This window comes from Rhinatrema bivittatum, chromosome 10, assembly GCF_901001135.1.
Source record: "Rhinatrema bivittatum chromosome 10, aRhiBiv1.1, whole genome shotgun sequence".
NCBI classification, from domain to species: domain Eukaryota; kingdom Metazoa; phylum Chordata; class Amphibia; order Gymnophiona; family Rhinatrematidae; genus Rhinatrema; species Rhinatrema bivittatum.
This window is the reverse complement of record NC_042624.1, coordinates 35688403-35710382: the sequence shown is the minus strand read 5'-3', so window position 1 is coordinate 35710382 and position 21980 is coordinate 35688403.

Genomic DNA, 21980 nt, shown 5'->3' with positions numbered 1-21980 from the left:
GTTTCCTGGCTTTTAACCTGTTTGCAATCCATAAAAGCACATCTCCTCCTTTCCCATGACTTTTTAGTTTTCTTAGACACTTCTCATGAGGGACTTTGTCAAATACCTTCTGAAAATCCAAATTCACCACATTTACTGGTTCACCTTGTCCACATGTTTATTCACCCCTTCAAAAAATGTAGATTTGTGAGGCAAGACTTCCCTTGGGTAAATATATACTGGTTGTGTCCCATTAAACCATGTCGATCTAAATGTTTTGTGATTTTATTCTTTATAACAGTTTCCATGATTTTTCTCAGCACTGAAGCCAGGCTCACTGGTCTATAGTTTCCTGGATCACCCCTGGAACCCTTTTTACATATTGGGGTTACATTGGCCACCTTCTAGTCTTCAGGTTCAATGGATGATTTTAATGATAGGTTACAAATTAATTGAAATAGGTCTGAAATGTCATTTTTTAGTTCTTTCACAACCCTGGGGTGCATACCATCTGATCCAGGTGATTTACTACTCTTCAGTTTGTCAGTCAGGCCTACCACATCTTCCAGGTTCACCATGATTTGGTTCAGTTCATCTGAATCATCATCCTTGAAAACCATCTCTGGAAAGGGTATCTCCCCAACATCCTGTTTAGTAAACACCGAAACAAAACATTTGTTTAGTCTTTCCATGAAGGCCTTATCTTTCCTAAGTGCCCCTTACAAGATGTTAGGTTCCATTTTAGGGGTTACTACCCAGGAAATAGATCTAGGCATTTTAGTGAACAATACATTAAAAGTGTTGGCTCAGTGTGCTGCAGTGGTCAAAAAAACAAACAATGTTATGAATTATTAGGAAAGGAATGGTGAATAAACCAGAGAATGTCATAATGAGACTGCTTGTGCACAGCCCAGGAGAGGAGCCAACTGTTTCCAGTGCAGATAAGCTACAAAGAGTTATTAATTTATTATATTGTAGAAGCTTCTGTGTAAAAATACTGCTCTTTGCTTTCATTATCCCTTTCTCTTCTAGTTCTAGTTATTGTTTATTAATTTGTTTGGTTTCTTGCTATTGGTTTGCTTTAAGATTCAAAAAAACCACCAAAAAGAACCCCCCCCCCCCCCCCCCCCAGTATCTCTCTTATTGTATAGCTTTCTTTAATAATCTGTTAATATTGGGACATAAGTGCTGTGGGATCATTTAATAGCTAAAGGACTAGTAAAGTTCCAGAAAGTGTCCTGCTCTACCCAGCTTGACCTAGGTTTAAACTGTTTAACTTCCTCCCACCCTACCCCTCTGCCCACCCACCCCTAGGTTTGTTTTTCTAATGTAGTCTGCCTAACTTCATAATTGGAAACAAGATAAATTAGTAAATTGATATTTCCTTAGGTGTTAACAATCAGATAATTTACCAAAATGAAGACTATCCAATGTAACTATTGTGGAGCCTTTATTCTGAGGGAAAGCATCTGGAAACTTAGAGCTTGCCCCATTTGTGCAGAACTCTCTGGACACCCAACCGAACCATTTGTGCCATTTGTGACACCATTTGTGACATTTGTGACACCCAACCCATTGTGACACCCAACCGAACCATTTATGCAGAACTCTCTGGACACCCAACCGGACCCAACCTACTGGACACCCAACCGGACATCTGTGCCATTATCGAAACATGGCTGAAAAACACAGATACGGCCATAATTAACCAACTACCAATACAACAATATGACATCTTCTCCATCCCCAGACCTAAAAAAAGAGGGGGTGGAATAATGCTAATTGCAAAAAAAGAAATGAGACTTTCCCAGCAAACCGTCAAATCGACGACCAAACTAGAAATCGGACTATTCAAATCCTCCCAGCTTCAAATCTGCCTTATTTACGCCCCCCCGGGGCTCCTTGAAGCCGACCCCTCTTCCCTCATCGAAATTATAGCTAAACACATCAACACCAACTCACCCACTCATTTTAGGAGACTTCAACATCCATGTTGACTCCCCCTCCCCATCATCCAATTGCGAAGCCTTTCTCTCCTCCCTCCAGGCTATGGGATTCAAACAAATTATAAACAACCCCACACACAAGGCAGGCCACACGCTTGACCTGATATTCACAAATGAAACCATCTCGCCCATCTCTCCACCTTCCTGCACCCCTATCCCCTGGTCAGATCACTCGCTGATAGTTACAGAATTATCTATAAAACAAAAACAGACCCCCATTGCTACCAAATCCTCTATCCAGTTCAGGAAACCTTGTTCCATGGACATTCTCAACAACAGCCTCACCAAAGACCTAACTAAACTGGACCTCTCTGATGCTGATACTGCTATTAACTCCTGGCAAACTATCACACACTCTGTAGCAAACTTAATCTGCCCCTTATCTTCTAAAGTTATCAACCCGGCCTGCACGAACAAAAAACCCTGGTTCTCAATCGAATTGAGAAAACTCAAACAAGACCTACAACGCTGGTGGAAAGATCCCTCCCCTACCTCACTGGCTTCTTACAAAACAGCAATGAACTTCTATAGGACATCCATCACCCGCACCAAAAGAGATTTCTACGTCAAAAAAATACACGGTTTCTTATACGACCCAAAAATTCTGTTCTCATATGTTGCAGCCCTCACCACCCCTATTCCCCCTACCTTCCCTGAAGAAGAAGCCCAAAACAAATCTACAGAGTTGGCAATCTTCTTTGACAACAAATCAAAAACCTACTCGCCCCCCTGGCAACATCCAACACTTCATCAAATCCCTCGCAACCACCAAACCAAAATCCTTCACCAACTATACACAAACAGACGCTAGAATCTCTTGAACCTACATCTTCCCTGGAAACAGAATCGATAATCAAGAACATGAAACCTTCTTCACACCCATTGGACCAAATATCGACCAAACTGCTCCTCACCATTCCTAACACCATTGCTAAACCTCTGGCAGACATCATAAATTGCTCCCTCAAACAAGGATCTGTCCCAGATTGTTTAAAAATTGCTTCACTGAAACCCTTACTAAAAAAGCCCAATCTGGACCCAGCCAACCCTACAAATTTTTGCCCCATTGCAAACTTACCTTTTATAGCCAAGCTAATGGAAAGGCTTGTCAACATCCGACTCACAGACTACCTGGACTCTCGCAATATTCTATACCCTTCTCAATTCGAATTCAGGAAACGCCTAAACACAGAATCTCTCCTTCTTTCTTTAACGGACAATATTCTGATGGGCATCGACAAGGGACAATCATACCTTCTAGCCCTACTCGATATTTCCGTGGCGTTCGACATGGTAAACCATTCTATCCTCATCAACCATCTAATGGATATAGGCATCACTGGCTCTGCACTGCTCTGGTTCAAATCCTTTCTGAACAACAGGCACTACAAGTTAAAATAATGACAAAGAATCCCACCCCATTCCTTCAAATCAAGGAGTACCACAGGGTTCTTCACTTTCCCCTACCCTGTTCAATATTTATCTACTCCCGTTATGCCAGCTACTCAATAGCCTCAACCTCACCCATTTTATATACGCGGACGATGTGCAAATCATTATCCCCATCTCGGACCCCATCTCCTCTACTCTAAATTTTTGGAGCAACTGCTTACACGCCATCAACCTACTTCTCTCGAGTCTCAACCTGGTCCTTAATACGTCAAAAACAGAACTCCTGCTTATCTCCCCTAGCGATAACAACCCCTTTGCCAACAATGCAATTACTCCACTAGCAAGCCAGGTTAGAGACCTTGGGGCCACCCTTGACTCTAGAATGAATTTCAAAAAGTTCATTAACGCTACAACCAAAGAATGTTTCTTTAAGCTTCAGGTGCTGAAGCAGCTAAGACCGCTCTTACACTTCCAGGATTTCCGTTCAGTGCTTCAAGCCATTCTGTTTTCAAAGATCGACTATTGTAACGCTCTACTACTCGGTCTCCCAGCTTCTACTACTAAACCTCTACAGATGCTGCAAAACGCAGCGGCCAGGATCCTTACAAACACACGTCGTAAGGACCACATCACACCAATCCTATCCTATCCAATACAGAATACTCTTCAAGGCTCTCACCATCATCCACAAATCCGTCTACCAACAGTCCACACTCCAACTCGCCATCCATCTTGATCTACATACTTCCGCAAGGCCGACTAGAACCGCCTACAAAGGCTCGCTCAAGGCCCCCCCCCCCCAAATCCTCGGTCCACAACTCTATTCACAAGCGAGCTTTTTCGACAGCAGGTCCGCTCCATTGGAATTCGCTTCCCTCAGATATACGCCAAGAACAATGCCACCTCTCCTTCAGAAAGAAACTGAAAACCTGGTTGTTCACAGAAGCTTACCGTTGAAGGAACCTTGATCATCCAACATTGACTCTCACCCTTCGATTTCTTCCCTAATCACGCCCCCCCCCCCTTTCCAGTCCCTGCCCTGACACCACCCCCCCCCCCCTGCTCACCTCTCCTTGTCTCCTCCTCCCACAGGATATATTATGTTAATAATCACTTAGGATAAATCTCTATTTAAGTCTCGCTACTCTATGGTTTTTAGTTGATTATTTTATCACTCTGCATTTATAGTTTTAAATCTTTCCTATCTTCCATCTCCCAGGTTTTTTGCTCCCTGTTTTTTGTAACTTTACCTTCTACTTAGCTGTTAATTGGTTTCCCCTGTTATATTGTAAACCGGTACGATAAGACCTCGTCTTGAGTATCGGTATAGTAAAAGAATTTAAATAAATAAAATAAATAAACTCTCTTCCTTGAAAAAGGAGCTGGTTGAAGTTAAAGCTGAATTAGCTTCAATAAAGAGAATTTCACCCACATTACTCAGGAATTAATTCCCCATTACCACAGAAAAACTAAGAGTCAAGAACTAAGAGTCAAGAAAAAAGAGAGATACAGTGGGCTCAGGTAGGATAAGTCATGTGACCCACAGACACACATTCTTGACAGCTGGGGAGCCCACAAGTATACCCCCCCCCCTACTCACACAGGACATTAAGGAACTCAATAAAAACCAGTATTACAGTGGGTTCTGGTAGAATTATTTATTTATTTATTTATTTACTTACTTTTATATACCGGTGTTCGATTTTACATATCACATCAGTTTACATTTAAACAAAATTTGCAGGAACTTATGTGTTACCTTTGTCAAATACATTAAACATTTAAATATGAATTAGACCTGAGATGTGGAGACACACACTGTATCAAGTGCAACAAGTACAAAAAGCCTTCTCTATATTAAGCACTGAAGAAGTTCTTGAGAAAAAGATTGAAGTGTTACCTGAAAAGAGAGAAGAAACCCAATGCACACAGAAATTCCAGATCAGTAACCAAAGGAAAAAGCTCATTGTGATGGATGACTCTGTCATCAGTGGCACAACTACAAAGGGAAAGAGTGAAGTGAATAACAAAACTCAACTAAAGTCTCAAAAGGAGTCCAGGAAAAGCAGTAACCTTAACAAGAAAAGCTGGAAAGCTATGACCACAAATGCTCATAGTCTGGGCAATAAAATCCCAGATCTGCAAGCCCTAATGGTGGAGGCGGACTTGGACGTTGTTGCTATCACAGAGACATGGTTCACAGAATCTCATGATTGGGATACAGCAATACCAGGCTATAACTTGTTAAGGAAGGACAGAGTGGATAGGAAAGGGGGAGGTGTGGCTCTTTATGTCAGAAACAATATCCAAGCATCTGAACTACAAGGAAGATGGGGCAATGAAGAAGCACTATGGGCCGACATAAAAAAAGATGATGGGGCATCCATTTATATTGGAGTGGTTTACAGGCCTCCAAACCAAAGGAAGAGCATGACAGAGATCTGGTTGAAGACATCCAAAAGATGGGAAAGAGAGGAGAAGTGGTGATCATTGGGGACTTTAATCTGCCGGATGTAGACTGGAGAATCCCTTCTGCAGAATCTAACAATAGTAGAGAAATAGTGGATGCCCTGCAAGGGGCTTTGTTCAAACAAATGGTAATGAAACCCACAAGAGAGGGAGCTATACTCGATTTAGTGCTCACAAATGGAGATAATGTCTCTGATGTCCAGGCGGGCACCCAACTCAGCACCAATGATCATCAAATGGTATGGTTTCATATCACACACAGAATACGTAGAAGAAGCATGAAGACCCGAGTTTTACAGTTCAAATACACGGACTTTGATGAAATGGGGAAGTACCTGGAGGAAGAACTAAAAGGTTGGGAGAACGAGAAAGATGTGGATCAACAGTGGACCAATCTAAAAGGAGCAATCATCAAGGCAACTAATCTATATGTCAGAACAGTAAAGAAAAGCAAAAGGAAAATGAAACCTATTTGGTTCTCAAAGTAGGTGGCTGACAAAATAAAAGCTAAAAGAACAGCATTCAAAAAATATAAAGGATCCCAAAGGGAGGAAGACAAAGAAGAATATATGGTACAACTGAAAGAGACGAAGAAAGTAATCAAGACGGCAAAAAGTCAAGCGGAAGAAAGGATTGCCAAAGAGATAAAGAGAGGTGACAAAACATTTTTCGGATACATCAGAGAAAGGAGAAAAGTTCAAAATTGTATAGTGAAATTGAAAGGTGAAAAGGATCAATGTGTAGAGAGAGACGAAGAAATGGCAGAAATATTAAATGAATACTTCAGTTCGGTGTTCACTAAAGAGGACCCAGGAGAAGGACCGTCACTAGATAGCAAGAAACTGGAGGGGATTGGAGTAGATGTAACTCTGTTTACAGTGGAGAATGTGTTGGAAGAGCTGGGGAAATGTAATGGAGACGCTGCTGAAAGTGAGAATAGTGAACTATCTACAGTCAGGAGAATTTCTGGACCAGAGGCAGCATGGATTCACCAGGGGAAGATCCTGTCAGACAAATCTGATTGACTTTTTTGACTGGGTGACTAGGGAGTTGGATCAAAGAAGAGCACTCGACATCATCTACTTGGATTTCAGCAAGGCTTTTAATACGGTCCTGCACAGGAGGCTGGTGAATAAAATGAGAAGCTTAAGAGTGAGTGCCAAGGTGGTGGCCTGGATTGCAAACTGGTTGACAGACAGAAGACAATGTGTAATGATAAATGGAACTTACTCTGAAGAGAGAGCGGTGTTAAGCGGAGTGCTGCAGGGAACGGTGTTGGGACCGATGCTGTTCAATATCTATGTGAGCGACATAGTGGACGGGATAGAAGGTAAGGTTTGTCTGTTTGCGGATGACACTAAGATCTGCAACAGAGTGGACATGCCGGAAGGAGTGGAGAGAATGAGACGGGATTTAAGGAAACTGGAAGAGTGGTCGAAGTTATGGCAGCTTAGATTCAATGCCAAGAAGTGCAGAGTCATGCATATGGGGTGTGGAAATCCGGAAGAACTGTATTCGATGGGGGGTGAAGGGCTGATGTGCACAGAGCAGGAGAGAGACCTTGGGGTGATAGTGTCTAATGATCTGAAGTTGGCGAAACAATGTGACAAGGCAATAGCTAAAGCCAGAAGAATGCTGGGCTGCATAGAGAGAGGAATATCGAGTAAGAAAAGGGAAGTAATGATCCCTTTGTACAGGTCCTTGGTGAGGCTTCACCTGGAGTACTGCGCTCAATTCTGGAGACCGTATCTCCAAAGAGACATAGACAGGATGAAGGCGGTCCAGAGAAGGGCGACCAAAAAGGTGGAGGGTCTTAATCAAATGACTTATGAGGAGAGATTGAAGAATCTAAATATGTACACCCTGGAGGAAAGGAGGAGCAGAGATGATATGATACAGACTTTCAGATACTTGAAAGGTTTTAATGATCCAAAGATAACGACAAACTTTTTCCGTTGGAAAAAAATCAGCAGAACCAGGGGTCACGATTTAAAACTCCAGGGAGGAAGACTCAGAACCAAAGTCAGGAAGTATTTCTTCACAGAGAGGGTGGTGGATGCCTGGAATGAACTTCCAGAGGAAGTGGTGAAGACCAGATCTGTGAAGGACTTCAAAGGGGCGTGGGATAAACTCTATGGATCCATAAAGTCTAGAGGATGTGAATGAAGAGTGGGTGGTTCACGGGAACGATGGCAACTACCTGGTGATAATACTCTTATTCAATAAACATACACACGGTTAATGCGACTCCAACATTGCTCTAAGCTTCAGCGGCAATGAGGAAATGTGGAAAAAAGGATTTGCATTCACAAAAAAGCAGGGAGTAGCTTGCTTGTTACGGCGGTTGCTACCCCAAACCAAATAAGCTAATACTTCACTTTCAATGCATGATACTTCACTTTCAATGCATATCCAGCATAGCTCTCTGCTTCAACGGCAGGGGAGGAAGTTTGACACTTCACGCATATCCAGCATAGCCCTCTGCTTCAACGGTAGGGGAGCAAGACTGATACTTCACTTTTAATGCAAAGCCAGTATGGCTCTTTGCTTCAACGGCAGGGGGGAATGAAGAAAGGTGGATCTATATTCAGTCAACAATCAACAAGGACTGAATTACATAGTCTGGATAAACAGATAAGCATGGGTGTAGCTTGCTTATTGAGGTGGTTAATACCCTAACTAATTAAGCTATTTCACTTAGAATAAAAAAGGTTACTAGGAGCCAAGATAAACATAAGCATGTGAGAGAAAAAAAAAGTGCGAAAGCTTGCTGGGCAGACTGGATGTGCCATTTGGTCTTCTTCTGCCGTCATTTCTATATTTCTATGTATCGCTCTATGGTAAGAATTCCACCCTGAGTACTCTGTGCAGTTTTGGTTGCTGCATCTCAAAAAAGATATAGTTGCACTAGAAAAGGTACAACAAAAGGCAACAAAAATAATAAAGGAGATGGAACAGCTCCCCTATGAGGAAAGGCTGTTGAACCTAGAGAAGAGACGGCTGAGGGGGTATATGACAGAGGTCTATAAAATCATGAGAGGATTAGTGCAGGTAAACATGAATCAGTTATTTACTCTTTCAGAAGGACTAGTGGAGGCACTTCATGAATTTAGCAAGTAGCACACTTAAAAACAAATTGGAGAAAATAATCTTTCTTACTCAATGCACAATTAAGCTCTGTAATCCATTGCCAGAGGAAGTGGTAAAAGCAGTTAGCATAACTGGGTTTAAAAAATGTTTGGATAAGTTTCTGGAGAAGAAGGCCATACATTTCTATTAATCAACTAGGGACTTAGGGAATAGCCACTGCTTATTACTGGCATTAGTAGCATGGGATTTATTTAATATTTAGGTACTTGCCAGGTACTTGTATCCTGGATTGGCTACTGTTTGACCCTTGGTCTGAACCAGTATGGCAACGTCTTATGTTCTTAGGATTCTCCAGTCAACTTGGACAATATTATCCCACCCCATAGAGTATGAGGAAGTTCCATGCCCCTGTACTAAGGGACACCTTCACAGAAGTAGAGACAATTTAAAACTGTACTCCCATATGGCTTTAGAACCTGGATGTAACTGGACACTTCATCATTTACTCATTTTAATTCTTTTGCAATTAATTTGTTGCGTTCGTGCCTGTTCTCGCCCTTGCTCCACCCTCTCTATCTTTGTGGCGACTCCCTTCGGTTCTGATGGACAGATGCTGCTGCAGCTTCTCCTCGCCGCTTCTTCCCAGAATCCCCAGACTGGCCTGACGCTGCGGATCCGCCATGTTCTTGATGACTTAAGGCCACACGCGCGCGATCCAGTTTGTACCGGTAAGGGCACGAACCTCAGGGGTGTCCCCCACAGTGACGTCATCCACTTCCAACTTATAAGGTCTTTGCTTGCAACTACGAATCGAGTTAGCAAGGGGATTGCTTGTGGGGATCATTCCGACCCGCTTCATTCTCTGCTGCTCTGCCTCCACAAACTTACCTAGGGGTACCCGCTCCTCGGGGGCCCTGCTCTCTCTTCTTGATTTCAGATTGCTAAGACAGGATCCGGTACTCGCTCCACGAGGGCCTACGTCCCTGAATGCTCAGAAGACTTCTTACTGCCTGGAAGCGATCACAGACGTGAACACTGTGAGTTCTATTACAGAAAGGAACTGGTACTCGCTCCACGAGGGCCTATGTTCCTAATCTCTGAAGATTCCCTTCTGTCTAAGACGTTATCGCAGGTACGGAGATCGTGAGTTATTATTGCAGATTGCAGATAGGAACCGGTACTCGCTCCACGAGGGCCCATGTTCCTAAAACCCTTCACAGACTCTCTTCTAAGAAGCTATCGCATACTTATATCTTGTGAATTACTATTTCAGGTTATAGATAGGAACTCGCTCCATGAGAGCCTATGTTCCTAAAACCCTCCAAAGACTCTCTTCTATTCCACAAGCCATCTCATACACAGATATTGTGAGTTCTTATTCCAGACTGCATATAGGAATCAGTACTTGCCTTCGGCTCCTGTTCCTGAATATACTGAAGACTCTCTGTTGCATAGAGAAGCCATTACAGATATCTACAATTGTGAGAGTACCATCTACTACTGGTTATGTATCCATCATACCCTGTCTACTCACTACCTATAGTCTCTCTCTACAGCTCTACAACCCAGAGATCACAGTTCCAGTATCTGAAGGACTTCAGCCCAGCCGGGCACCTCAGCTCACTACTTCTACCTCTGGTGGTTCTACTTCCTGTCTAATAAAGAACTATCTGTGTTTATCTCCATACTCCAGCCTAGCCGTGGTCCCTCTCAGGATATCCTCCTGGGGGCGCTTTCATCTGCCATCTGCCCAAGGATTCACCAATTTCCATTAAGTGTTTATTCTTTACACTACTAGAGCGGTATCATACAGACTGCCACTCTGTGGGAGCCAACCCACAACAGATCATTAACACTGCCTACGGAGTATTACATATATTATTAGCTCCTCCCCTTGGGGGAACAGCATTGCATCAGATCGCTAACAGATTTCTAACTCCACCTCCCTGGTGGGGTGCTCCACAACAGATTGCTACTCCTCCTCCCCTGGAGGAGCAGATCCTTAACAGATTGCTAACTCCTCCTTCAACGGGTCTATCCAGTAACAGATTCATAAGAAATTGCTAGCTCCTCTCCTTGGGGGAGCAGCATTGAACACAATCACAGTAAACTTTATTCTGAATATCCCTTCCAGTGAGTCCAGCTTGTTTTGTCAGTGCAGCTGCCCCAAAGAGCCATAGTAACATAGAAAGGATTCCATCCAAGCCTTGGGCCTTGAAGGATATCCTTCCCTCCACAAGAGACAATAAACCCACATCCAAGAGCAAAAGGACAGTGACTATATATTACTGGGATTTAGCCCTGGTTTTTTTATGGTCCCATTAAGATTGAGCCCATCCACAGAATTGGGGTTACAATAGCATTGTAGCTTCATAAGAAGTTGAAATCATAGTAAAATTCTAACCATTAACATTGTAACTTCATATATCATACTCTGAAATAAAGGCCAAATAGACTGATAACCATCCTATGACATGCTAGTTTATGACCACTACAAATGGTGCCAGAAAAGAACTAGGGCATGAAATGTCATGAAAATATAGTGGACTAACGCAACATGAAATATCATGACAATACAAAACTGATGGCTCATCAAATATGATACAACAAAATAAATCATATTCGTTCCCACAAAAAGGCACACTCATTCACAGAAACGAATCATCCCAGTTGTGCCTTCCACAAGCATGAAAAGCAAGTAGCAAATTTCATTAGAATTGATGAGAAAACCCCAATTTTGGAGCCCATTGACTTTAATAGTAAACAAATGAATGAATAAACAAATAAATTATTATTGTTTCTTTTGAATCAAATCAAATGAATGGTGGCAACCTACAAAATGAATTAACAAACCAAACCTTTTGCCTCTGCACATCCCTAATCCACAGCAAACTTTTGCAAAATGGCTGCCGACCCTTAGAAGATACCATGGGTTAGTACATTGGAATCTAAGAATTGATTTTGTTTTTAGATGGAATAAAATAAGAGGGTTTGTTCCAGCTAGATTTCCTAAGTATAAAAATGGTTTCCCAGTGTCAGAAGCATATGAATGGTAACTGTGTAGCTATGGCTACTGAGTCACTCTGACCCAGACCTACATCACTTTATTTATTTAAAAGATTTATTACTTGCTCCATTCAAAGGTACTGGGTGAGATACAATGAAAGCATACATATTCTATGCCAAACTCCAAATAACAAAAACAAATGCTGCAACCAAAGGGCATCAGCCAAACATCCTGATTGATTATACAGTCACCAGCTTTCAGGCTTTATCATTAGCCTGACATAGAAATATTTATCCAGGAGTTGTATCAAAGCCTGTTGGAACAAAATGTTTTAATATTCTTTTTAAAAGTGTGTAAGCAGAGTTAATTCCATAAGTCATTTGGAAAGAGAGTTCCATAATATTGGACCAGCAATGGAAAAGGTTCATTCATGTTAATTGCAAATTTTGTTTATAATTTTATTGCAAAACTTCCCATATTATTGTTCCCCCCTCTCGTTAATGCCTTGTTATCATGTTTTTTACTGTTCAATGTAAAGCGCCATAATACGGGCATCCAGGACATCACTCTCTCACATCCACCCTTTACATTCCTCAATAATCACAGACAATGGGGGTTTGGGTTTACAAGGCCGCAGCTTTAATAATAACCTGGAGGCCCGAGCCCCAATAACATTACAAAATCAACAGTAACAATCTTCCAGCCGTCCGCCACTCCTCTAGCAAGACGACTCTCCACCAGCCACTCAGCTTGCCTTTTGGCCTCCTCACCAGATTCAGACTCCAACCACCTTCCAGCAAGGAGCCAACCCAGTGTGCCACCGCCGCCTTCTAGCAAGTAGCCAGGCCTGCCGAATGACTCCCGCCACCTTCTAGCAAGGAGTCCGCCGCCCAAGCGTTCCTCAGTAGTACATCACATTGAAATCGTCCCCTGAATCCAACATCTCATCAATATATAAACAGTGTACCGCCAGCATTGGCTCGGGCCATCCGCTGCGACAGCCATCACAATTCAAAATAACAGACAACAATAATAATAATGAGGGTGGGCGGGAGGGAAAACGGCCTCTGCCTCTTGGAGCAGCCACGCCGCAGAGAAGGACTGTGCCGCGTTGCTCCGAGGCAGCCCCTACCCTAAATTCAAACACGGCTTGCTGGCCAATCAGGATTGGCCAGCATCACCTCAACTCCTCCTTCTGCCCCTAGCCTTACCTCACTGATAACAGCCTCACCTTCTCCTGACCCCGACCCCCCCCCCTCCGCTGCCTGTCCCTCAGGTGACCCCTGCCTTCCTGGGCCCTTCCTCGTCCTGTGGCACCCTACCCCTAGGGACCTGCCCCTTCCCGAGCATGCCTGGGCCCGCATTACCTTGGCCTGCCAGTCAATTCGACTGTCAGGCCCTCCATAATACGGGCATCCAGGACATCACTCTCTCACATCCACCCTTTACATTCCTCAATAATCACAGACAATGGGGGTTTGGGTTTACAAGGCCGCAGCTTTAATAATAACCTGGAGGCCCGAGCCCCAATAACATTACAAAATCAACAGTAACAATCTTCCAGCCGTCCGCCACTCCTCTAGCAAGACGACTCTCCACCAGCCACTCAGCTTGCCTTTTGGCCTCCTCACCAGATTCAGACTCCAACCACCTTCCAGCAAGGAGCCAACCCAGTGTGCCACCGCCGCCTTCTAGCAAGTAGCCAGGCCTGCCGAATGACTCCCGCCACCTTCTAGCAAGGAGTCCGCCGCCCAAGCGTTCCTCAGTAGTACATCACATTGAAATCGTCCCCTGAATCCAACATCTCATCAATATATAAACAGTGTACCGCCAGCATTGGCTCGGGCCATCCGCCATAGACACAGACATGAGATGTCTGTGACCCCCAAAGATGCGGCCAAAACTACAAAGGGAAGAACTCCTCTAAGGCCTCCTGAATCGAATTAAGGAATAAGTCCATCCCAAGAAACGAAAGGTGTACACCGTCCTTTCCAAACAACCCAGCTACCGACCCCCAGGACCATTCATAACGAATGTGCCTGCCCCCCAACCGCACCAACCAGGCCCCAATCTGTTGGTTGGCTTTGGATCTACTACGACGCCAAATCACCTTGTCCGATTCAGAAGGCCTTATCAAAATATCTGACCAACACACTACAACAGATGGTAACATCATAGAAATCATCATGAGATCCTTTCGGACCATACCGATGAACTGCTTGGCGGGCAGCTTACCCCAATCATTGCCCCCCAGATGAATTACCACCGCCCGCGGCAGTCCCAGCCGCTCGCGCGCCTCCCGCACGCACGGGATAAGCTCATCCCAAACCATGCCCCGCCGACCCAGCCAATGTACCCGAGCCCCCCTCTTGTGTAAGTCCAAGTGCGGCCCGTAAGGGCGGCCGCAAGCATGTCTGTGGGCCCAGTGGGTATAAGAATGCCCCACAATCCACGCTGCCTTCCCCGTTGTGTCTGCACCTGGAAAGAAACAAGAGTTAATACGGTTCCCTACCGCCCCGAACCGGGGCGAACATACCCCTGAAAAGCATTAGATCGCCACCGCCCAATTCGCTGAATCACTGCTCCGGGTAAACCCGCCTGCGCCGCCGCGGTTGCTGCGCCGATCCGGAAAGAATGAGTCCCGAAACGGCCGACTACCAAACCCACGGACGACAATGCCTCACGAAGAACCCTTTCGAATTGAAACCGCGTCAGCGGGCGAAGATCCGCATGAATCAAAAACGTACCCCACCCTGGGGGCCGCACCCGACAATACTGCGCTGCGTTGAACACTGGGCACGTACACAAACCAGGCACTGCCCGCAGCTCCACCAACATCCCCTTGCCAGCCTGATCGGTTTTGGATCTAGGGATGAAGATCCTCACTGACCGTGTAGTGACCCGCACATGTCGCGCCAATAAACCCAGACTGTCCGGGCTGGCCGCCGACCGCGCCACCAATTCGCTAATTCGAAAGGCCCCAAAAAAGGCAAACACGAAGGCCAACCTAAATAACAACGTCTCATACGACGAGAAACATATGCCCGCCAAAGCCTCCCACAACCTCAGCAAAATATCATGAGTGATCGGTAAGCGCCTGTCCTCACGACGCCCCACCTCTCTAGCCCATCCCACCAAGACACGACGCACAATAAATCTGCCCGCTGGGAACCCCCATCCATGGGCCCTCATAAAAAAGGAGAACCCCGCTAATTGCTTGCCCACAGCCGCTTTCGTATAACCGGCCGCTCTACTAAGCTCGAGGAAACGAAGCAACAACATATCAGACACGGGACCTCCACGCCACCCCGCCGCAGACAGAAATGCCACCACTTTCCGGGCACCCGCCACGTAACTTGACCATGTGGACGGGGCTAGTGAAGCCCGCAGCAGGTTCCAGGCCTGGGGAAACCGAACCTCCAGAGGGAAGATGGCACTGCAACTCCGCAGGGATCCGCCTCGGGGGCCAATACTCGAAACAACTCCCACTTGAAACGAGAAAGAGAATCAGCCACACCGTTAGCAACCCCTGGTACATGACGAGCCCAAATAGTCACGTTTAAAGTCATGCAGCACAAGATCAATTCCCGCAACAACTCTGACACCCTAGCACACTTGGCAGCCCTCTTATTAATGACTTCAACCACACCCATGTTGTCGCACCAGAAGACGACCCGTCTGCCCTGAAGCCGCGGGCCCCAAATATGCAGGGCTACCACGATCGGAAACAGCTCCAGGAAGGTGATATTCTTCGTAATCCCCGCGGTTATCCACCCCACCGGCCACTCCGCCGCACACCACGAACCTTGAAAGTAAGCCCCAAAGCCGAAAGCTCCCGCCGCGTCTGTAAACAAATCGAGGTCATGATTGGAAAGCGGGTTATCCTGCCAAAGCATTGTCCCATTAAAGTCAACCAAGAACCGATCCCATATCTTCAAATCCTCCCTCATCAAGGCAGTAACCCGGACCCGATGATGGTGCCTTGCCACCCCCGCCATTGCCCTGGTTAAGCGCCGCAGAAAAGCCCTAGCCATAGGAATTACGCGGCATGCGAAATTCAAACTTCCCACCAGTGACTGCAACTCGAAGAGCGTGAGCTTAGGCCGCTCCAACGCCCGGCTGACCAACTCCCGCAGCCGAACCACCTTCTCGCAGGGTAAACGCGAGACCATTGCTATCGAATCCACCTCGATCCCCAAAAACACCAGCCTAGTACACGGACCCTCCGTCTTACCGGCAGCCAACGGAATGCCAAACTCGCTAGCCACCCCCTGAAAGCAGCTCAACAAAGACAAACAATCCGCCGACCCTGCGACTCCCACAAACAGGAAGTCATCCAGGTAATGAACCACATTCCCTGACCCCGCCCGACTGACCACCACCCAATGCAAGAAGGTACTAAACGCCTCGAAGTAAGCACATGCGATTGAACATCCCATGGGCATACATTTGTCAAAATAGAAAGAATTCCGAAAACGAAATCCCAACAGGTGAAAATCCCGCGGGTGAACCGGCAACAGCCGGAAAGCCGATTCGATATCGGTTTTTGCCAACAATGCACCCGGACCACAACGCATGATCACCCTCACTGCCGAATCGAAGGAAGCGTACCGTACCGCGCAAAGTGCCTTAGGGATACAGTCATTCACGGAGTCCCCCGCCGGGAAAGACAGATTGTGAATTAAGCGATACTTTCCAGGCTCCCTTTTTGGGATGACCGCCAGCGGGGACAACACCAACCCTCGGAACGGCGGCTCCGGGAATGGACCCGCAATCCGCCCCAAGACGATTTCCCCGCGCAGCTTTTCGTCCACTATCGCTACTAACCGGTTGATCGACGGACAATTCTCCCCACCCCCCCCAGGTATCCGCTCCCCGCACGGAATCCGAAAACCCTCCGAAAAACCCCTCTCCAACAAATCAGCTCCGTCCCGCATAGGGTAAGCCTGCAACCACTGACGCATGGGACCAAGCAGGACTGGAGAGGCTGCCATGCCCCAAACCTCACTTCCCCCCACCCTTGGCGCCGGAAGTGCCGGCGGATCCATCGCCAGGCCGCTTGACACACCGCGATGCGGGATGGGCGGCTCCACAAGAGGCACACGCATGTCGGAACTTGCAGTCTGTAAAGGAGCACGCGGAGCGGTTAAACCGCCAGCAGACGTCAGAGCCCCCTGCCCCCGCCTTGCCCGCCCCCAGAGCGGGAAACCCTTGGCGAAAGGGCCGTGTGAAGCCCGCGCCCGCAGACACTCCAGCACCCGAACCGCCCCCGACCGCCTTAGAGGCCATTTGAGTCAACCACAAACTCACGTCTTGCGTGCCCCAGGTCATAAACCGATTTTCTTCCATGCGATCCCTAAAACGCTCGTCATAATTAAGCCACGACCACCCATCATAGGTCTTGCTCGCAGCCAATATCGCGTCAGCATAGGACAACATCGGACCATACTGTGACGGGTCACGATGCCCAATCACACTGGCCAGACGCAAAAAAGACCGAGTCCAATTATGACTATTCCGCGCCACCTTCACTTGAACTCCTGGAAAACGATCGCTCTTCCCACGCTTCTTCTTATGCTTTCGCTTCCCGCGACGCCCCTCCAACAATTGAAAAATATCAATAAATTTTCGGCGCCTAATCTTCCGCCGGAGCGCTCTAGGAACCTCTTCCCATAGCTCCGAAAAAGTAACAAGCGCTGGAGTACCACAAGAAGCCTCCCCGGGTTTGGCACCAGGCAACACCCCAGCCGCCGAATCAGAAGAGGTGGACGAGGAAGAGGACGAAGAGGAAGAAGTCGACTCCGAGGAACTGTCCCGCTCCCTCCGCCGCTTGGACCTGGATTTTTTGCGAGCTGCCCCGCGGGCCTTACCTGCTGCCAAACCCGCGCCCCCTCTATCTTCCGTCCCGCTCCTAATCCCTTTGTCCGAGTCCCCCCGCGACCTTCCAGGCAGCACCCCAGAATCCGCCGCCACCTCCCTAACCCCGTCCCCAGGGAAAAGAAGGAACTCACCTTGAGGAAAATCACTGACTGCCGCCACTCCAAGCACCGCTGACCCCTCCGCCATCGCCCGCCGCTCAGCAACTGCAGCCTCATTCCTCCAGGCCTCATGCCGCGACGGACCGGGCCCGTCCCCGCCGTCCTCAGCCGAACCCATCTGTGAAGAACCAACAGCAGGCACAGGAGGAGGACCCACCTGCAAACCGACGGACCGTCTCCCCCCTCCCTCGCGAGGACCCCTTGCCACACTCGACCCCCTGTTCAGACCACGCGCCCCGCGTCCGGCCCTCACCCGCCCCGGGGTCCCCCTAGAGAGACTCCCTGCTGTGTCCCCCCCAGCTTCACATAGCGGCCGAGAAGCCACCCGCTCAGCGTCTGCCAGCCACGGCGCAACTTGCTTCTCCCCCGAGATCTCCTCGGCCCCCCTGGCAGACAGTAACCGGCGGCCTGACTGCAGGAGCCCGCGAGCCACAGCACGCCGCTCGTGTCGCCACCCCATAGGAGAACGTCGTGACTCCCCCGACCACTCCCACCATGGCTCCCCGTCACTTGCCTCTTGCAAGTCTCCTGCCCGCCGCACCAGATCCACCCCGGACCATCCCGGCAGCAGCCCTGTACCGCCCGATCCGTCTAAAGGAACCCCCCCGCAGGCCCTATCCCATCCTTCCAACTCCGCAGGGCCAGACCCTACCCCCATCCCCGACCTGGCTGCGCCAATCCCGGCGCGCACAACACCCGCGCCGGCGCCCCAGCCGGCCGACCCTGCCCCCATCAGGCCGCACGGCCCCGATTCGCCGCCGGCCCCCGAAGGCGCGCCCATCCGACCAACCCCCCTGCCTCTGCCGCCCCCCCGGGAGCGCGAACGCGAGCGGGACGCTCGCCCGGCTCTCCTCCTACCCGGCCCCGCCTCCACCTCGATCAGCCGAAGCCCCTCTGGCCCTCCACGGCCTCCGTCCTCCTCACCAGCCACGCCTCCCTCGCTCGCCGCAGCCCGCCCATCGTCATCTGCACCACCCCATGCATCCCCGCTCACCCGCTCCTCCGCCGACCGAACGGGCTCCCGGCCGGGCGAAACGCCGCCCTCCTCCGAATCTCCGGGGACGCAAGCCGCCTCTTCCGAGGCCATCTCCGGACGTGCAGCAGCTGCCTCGCGCCGCAATCAGCGACCGCCCGCCTCTGCTCCTCGCCCCTCACCGCAGGTACCTCGCCGCTGCCGAGCCCTTTTTTGCACGCCTAGTATTCCTAAGGAAGACTACTCGTGGAAAAAAAACGGCCTCTGCCTCTTGGAGCAGCCACGCCGCAGAGAAGGACTGTGCCGCGTTGCTCCGAGGCAGCCCCTACCCTCAAAACGGCCTCTGCCTCTTGGAGCAGCCACGCCGCAGAGAAGGACTGTGCCGCGTTGCTCCGAGGCAGCCCCTACCCTAAATTCAAACACGGCTTGCTGGCCAATCAGGATTGGCCAGCATCACCTCAACTCCTCCTTCTGCCCCTAGCCTTACCTCACTGATAACAGCCTCACCTTCTCCTGACCCCGACCCCCCCCCTCCGCTGCCTGTCCCTCAGGTGACCCCTGCCTTCCTGGGCCCTTCCTCGTCCTGTGGCACCCTACCCCTAGGGACCTGCCCCTTCCCGAGCATGCCTGGGCCCGCATTACCTTGGCCTGCCAGTCAATTCGACTGTCAGGCCCTCCATGCCGTGCGTTTGTTTTTGCGTTACAATGTGAACCGATATGATATCCTGGATGAATGTCGGTATATAAAAATTTTAAATAAATAAATAAATAAATAAATAAATGTGTCTCCTCAAGATGGAACAATCAGGGAGAAGGGATGCTTAACAAGTTACAACCTGATGATCTCAGAACTTGGGGAGGCCTATACATTTTTAACAGCCTATTGATGCATGAGTGAGCAACTTCACTTAGGGCCTTGAATTTAATTCTTTGATGTACAGGTAACCAGTGAAACATGTACAGGACTGGTGTGATATGTTTGTTTTGCTATGTGCCTAATAGAATTCAAGCTGCCAAATTTTGGACAACCTGCAGTGCTTTTATAATGTAATTTGGCAGCCCAATGTAAATTGTCTTACAGTAATCAAGCCTTGGCCTGTAAGACCATCTGAAAATCTGTATCATTTAATTATGGTTTAAGATTTTGCAGCAAGTGTAATTTAAAGAATGATCCTTAAACTATGGTTTTCACTTATGCATGGAGAGAGAGTTTATGATCCAATAAGACACAAAGTTTCTAATTTGAGAAGAAATGGAAGGAGTGAATTCCTTCAATCTAAAAAGTAGCAGAATCATTGGGGATTCAAACCTACTGAGGACTATTATTTCAGTCTGTCCATGATTCAAAGCAAGTTTGTTATTGCTTTTTAGGGGTGTGCATTCATTCCCTACGAATTGGTAATCTGCAACGTATAGGGCCATATTCGTTGTATTCATGGGGAAGCAAAACGTATTGCGATTCCCCATGAATACAATCTTCGCTGAATTAGTCGGCCGTCTAAAGGAGCCAATTTAAACAACCCCCCACCCTCCTGACCCCCCCAAGACTTACCAAAACTCCCTGGTGGTCCAGCGGGGGGACCGGGAGCCATCTCCTGCACTCACATACTCGGCTGCCGGTATTCACATGGGCTACTCGGCTGCCTACTATGTCACAGAGGCTACCGGTGCCATTGGTCAGCCCCTGTCACATGGTAGGAGCAATGGCTGGCCAGTGCCATCTTGTGCTCCTACCATGTGACAAGGGCTGACCAATGGCACCGGTAGGCCCTGTGACATAGTAAGGGCAAAGGCTACTGGCACCATTTTGAATACTGGCAGCCGACGGCCCGAGTGCAGGTGGTTCCTCCCGGACCCCCGCTGGACTTTTGGCAAGTCTTGTGGGGGTCAGAAGGGTCCCCCAAGACTTGCCAAAAGTCCTTGGTGGTCCAGCGGGGGTCCAGGAGCGATCTTCTGCACTCGGGCCGTCGGCTGCCAGTAATGAAAATGGTGCCAATAGCCTTTGCCCTTACTATGTCACAGGGACTACCGGTGCCATTGGTCAGCCCCTGTCACATGGTAGGAGCACAAGATGGTGCCAGCCATCCATTGGTCCTACCATGTGACAGGGGCTGACCAATGGCACCGGTAGCCCCTGTGACATAATAGGTCAAAGGCTATCGGCACCATTTTGAATACCAGCAGCCGAGGGTGTGAGTGCAGGAGATGGCTCCCGGACCCCCCGCTGGACCACCATGGACTTTTGGTAAGTCTTGGGGGGGTCAGGAGGGTGGGGGGTTGTAGTTAATTTAATTTTAGCCGGGAAATGAATAAGAATTAACATATAAATGTATCGGGGGCCCCCCTTGCCAAATGCAACGTATCTGCCCCTGACGAATACGAATCCCGAATGCAAAGTATGGCGTCCCTCTGCACATCCCTATTGCTTTTAAGCAATGTGTGCAATGCGTGACAAAGCACTAGGTATAGTTGAAACAATAGGAATGAAAAATTGGATGTCATCTGCATAGAGCCTATAACTTATATTTAGTCTTGCCAGTAGCTTACAGATTAGATTTAAGTAGAGATTAAACAAGGTGGTTGCTAAGGCAGAGCCTTATGGAACCCCAGTTGTTAGAGGATACCAAGAAGATACCAAACCAAGATACTACCCCAAACCAAATAAGCCTGATACTTCACTTTCAATGCATTTCCAGCATAGCTCTCTGCTTCAACGGCAGGGGAGAAGAAAAACTGATACTACACGCATATCCAGCATAGCTCTCTGCTTCAACGGCAGGGGAGAAGAAAAACAACCAATAAGGGCTGAATAACATAGTCTGGGTAAAACAAATAAGCATGGGTGTAGCTTGCTTATTGCGGCGGTTACTTCCCCTACTACCCCTAACTAATCAAGCTTGATATCTCTGTCCCAGCAAGTCTCCATTCAACCCAGGTGTTGCAGTGAGGGCTGCCCTTTCCTTGTAGTTCAGAATCACCAAAGAAAATTCATAGTACATGGTGCAACTCATGACAGTATCTGCGGC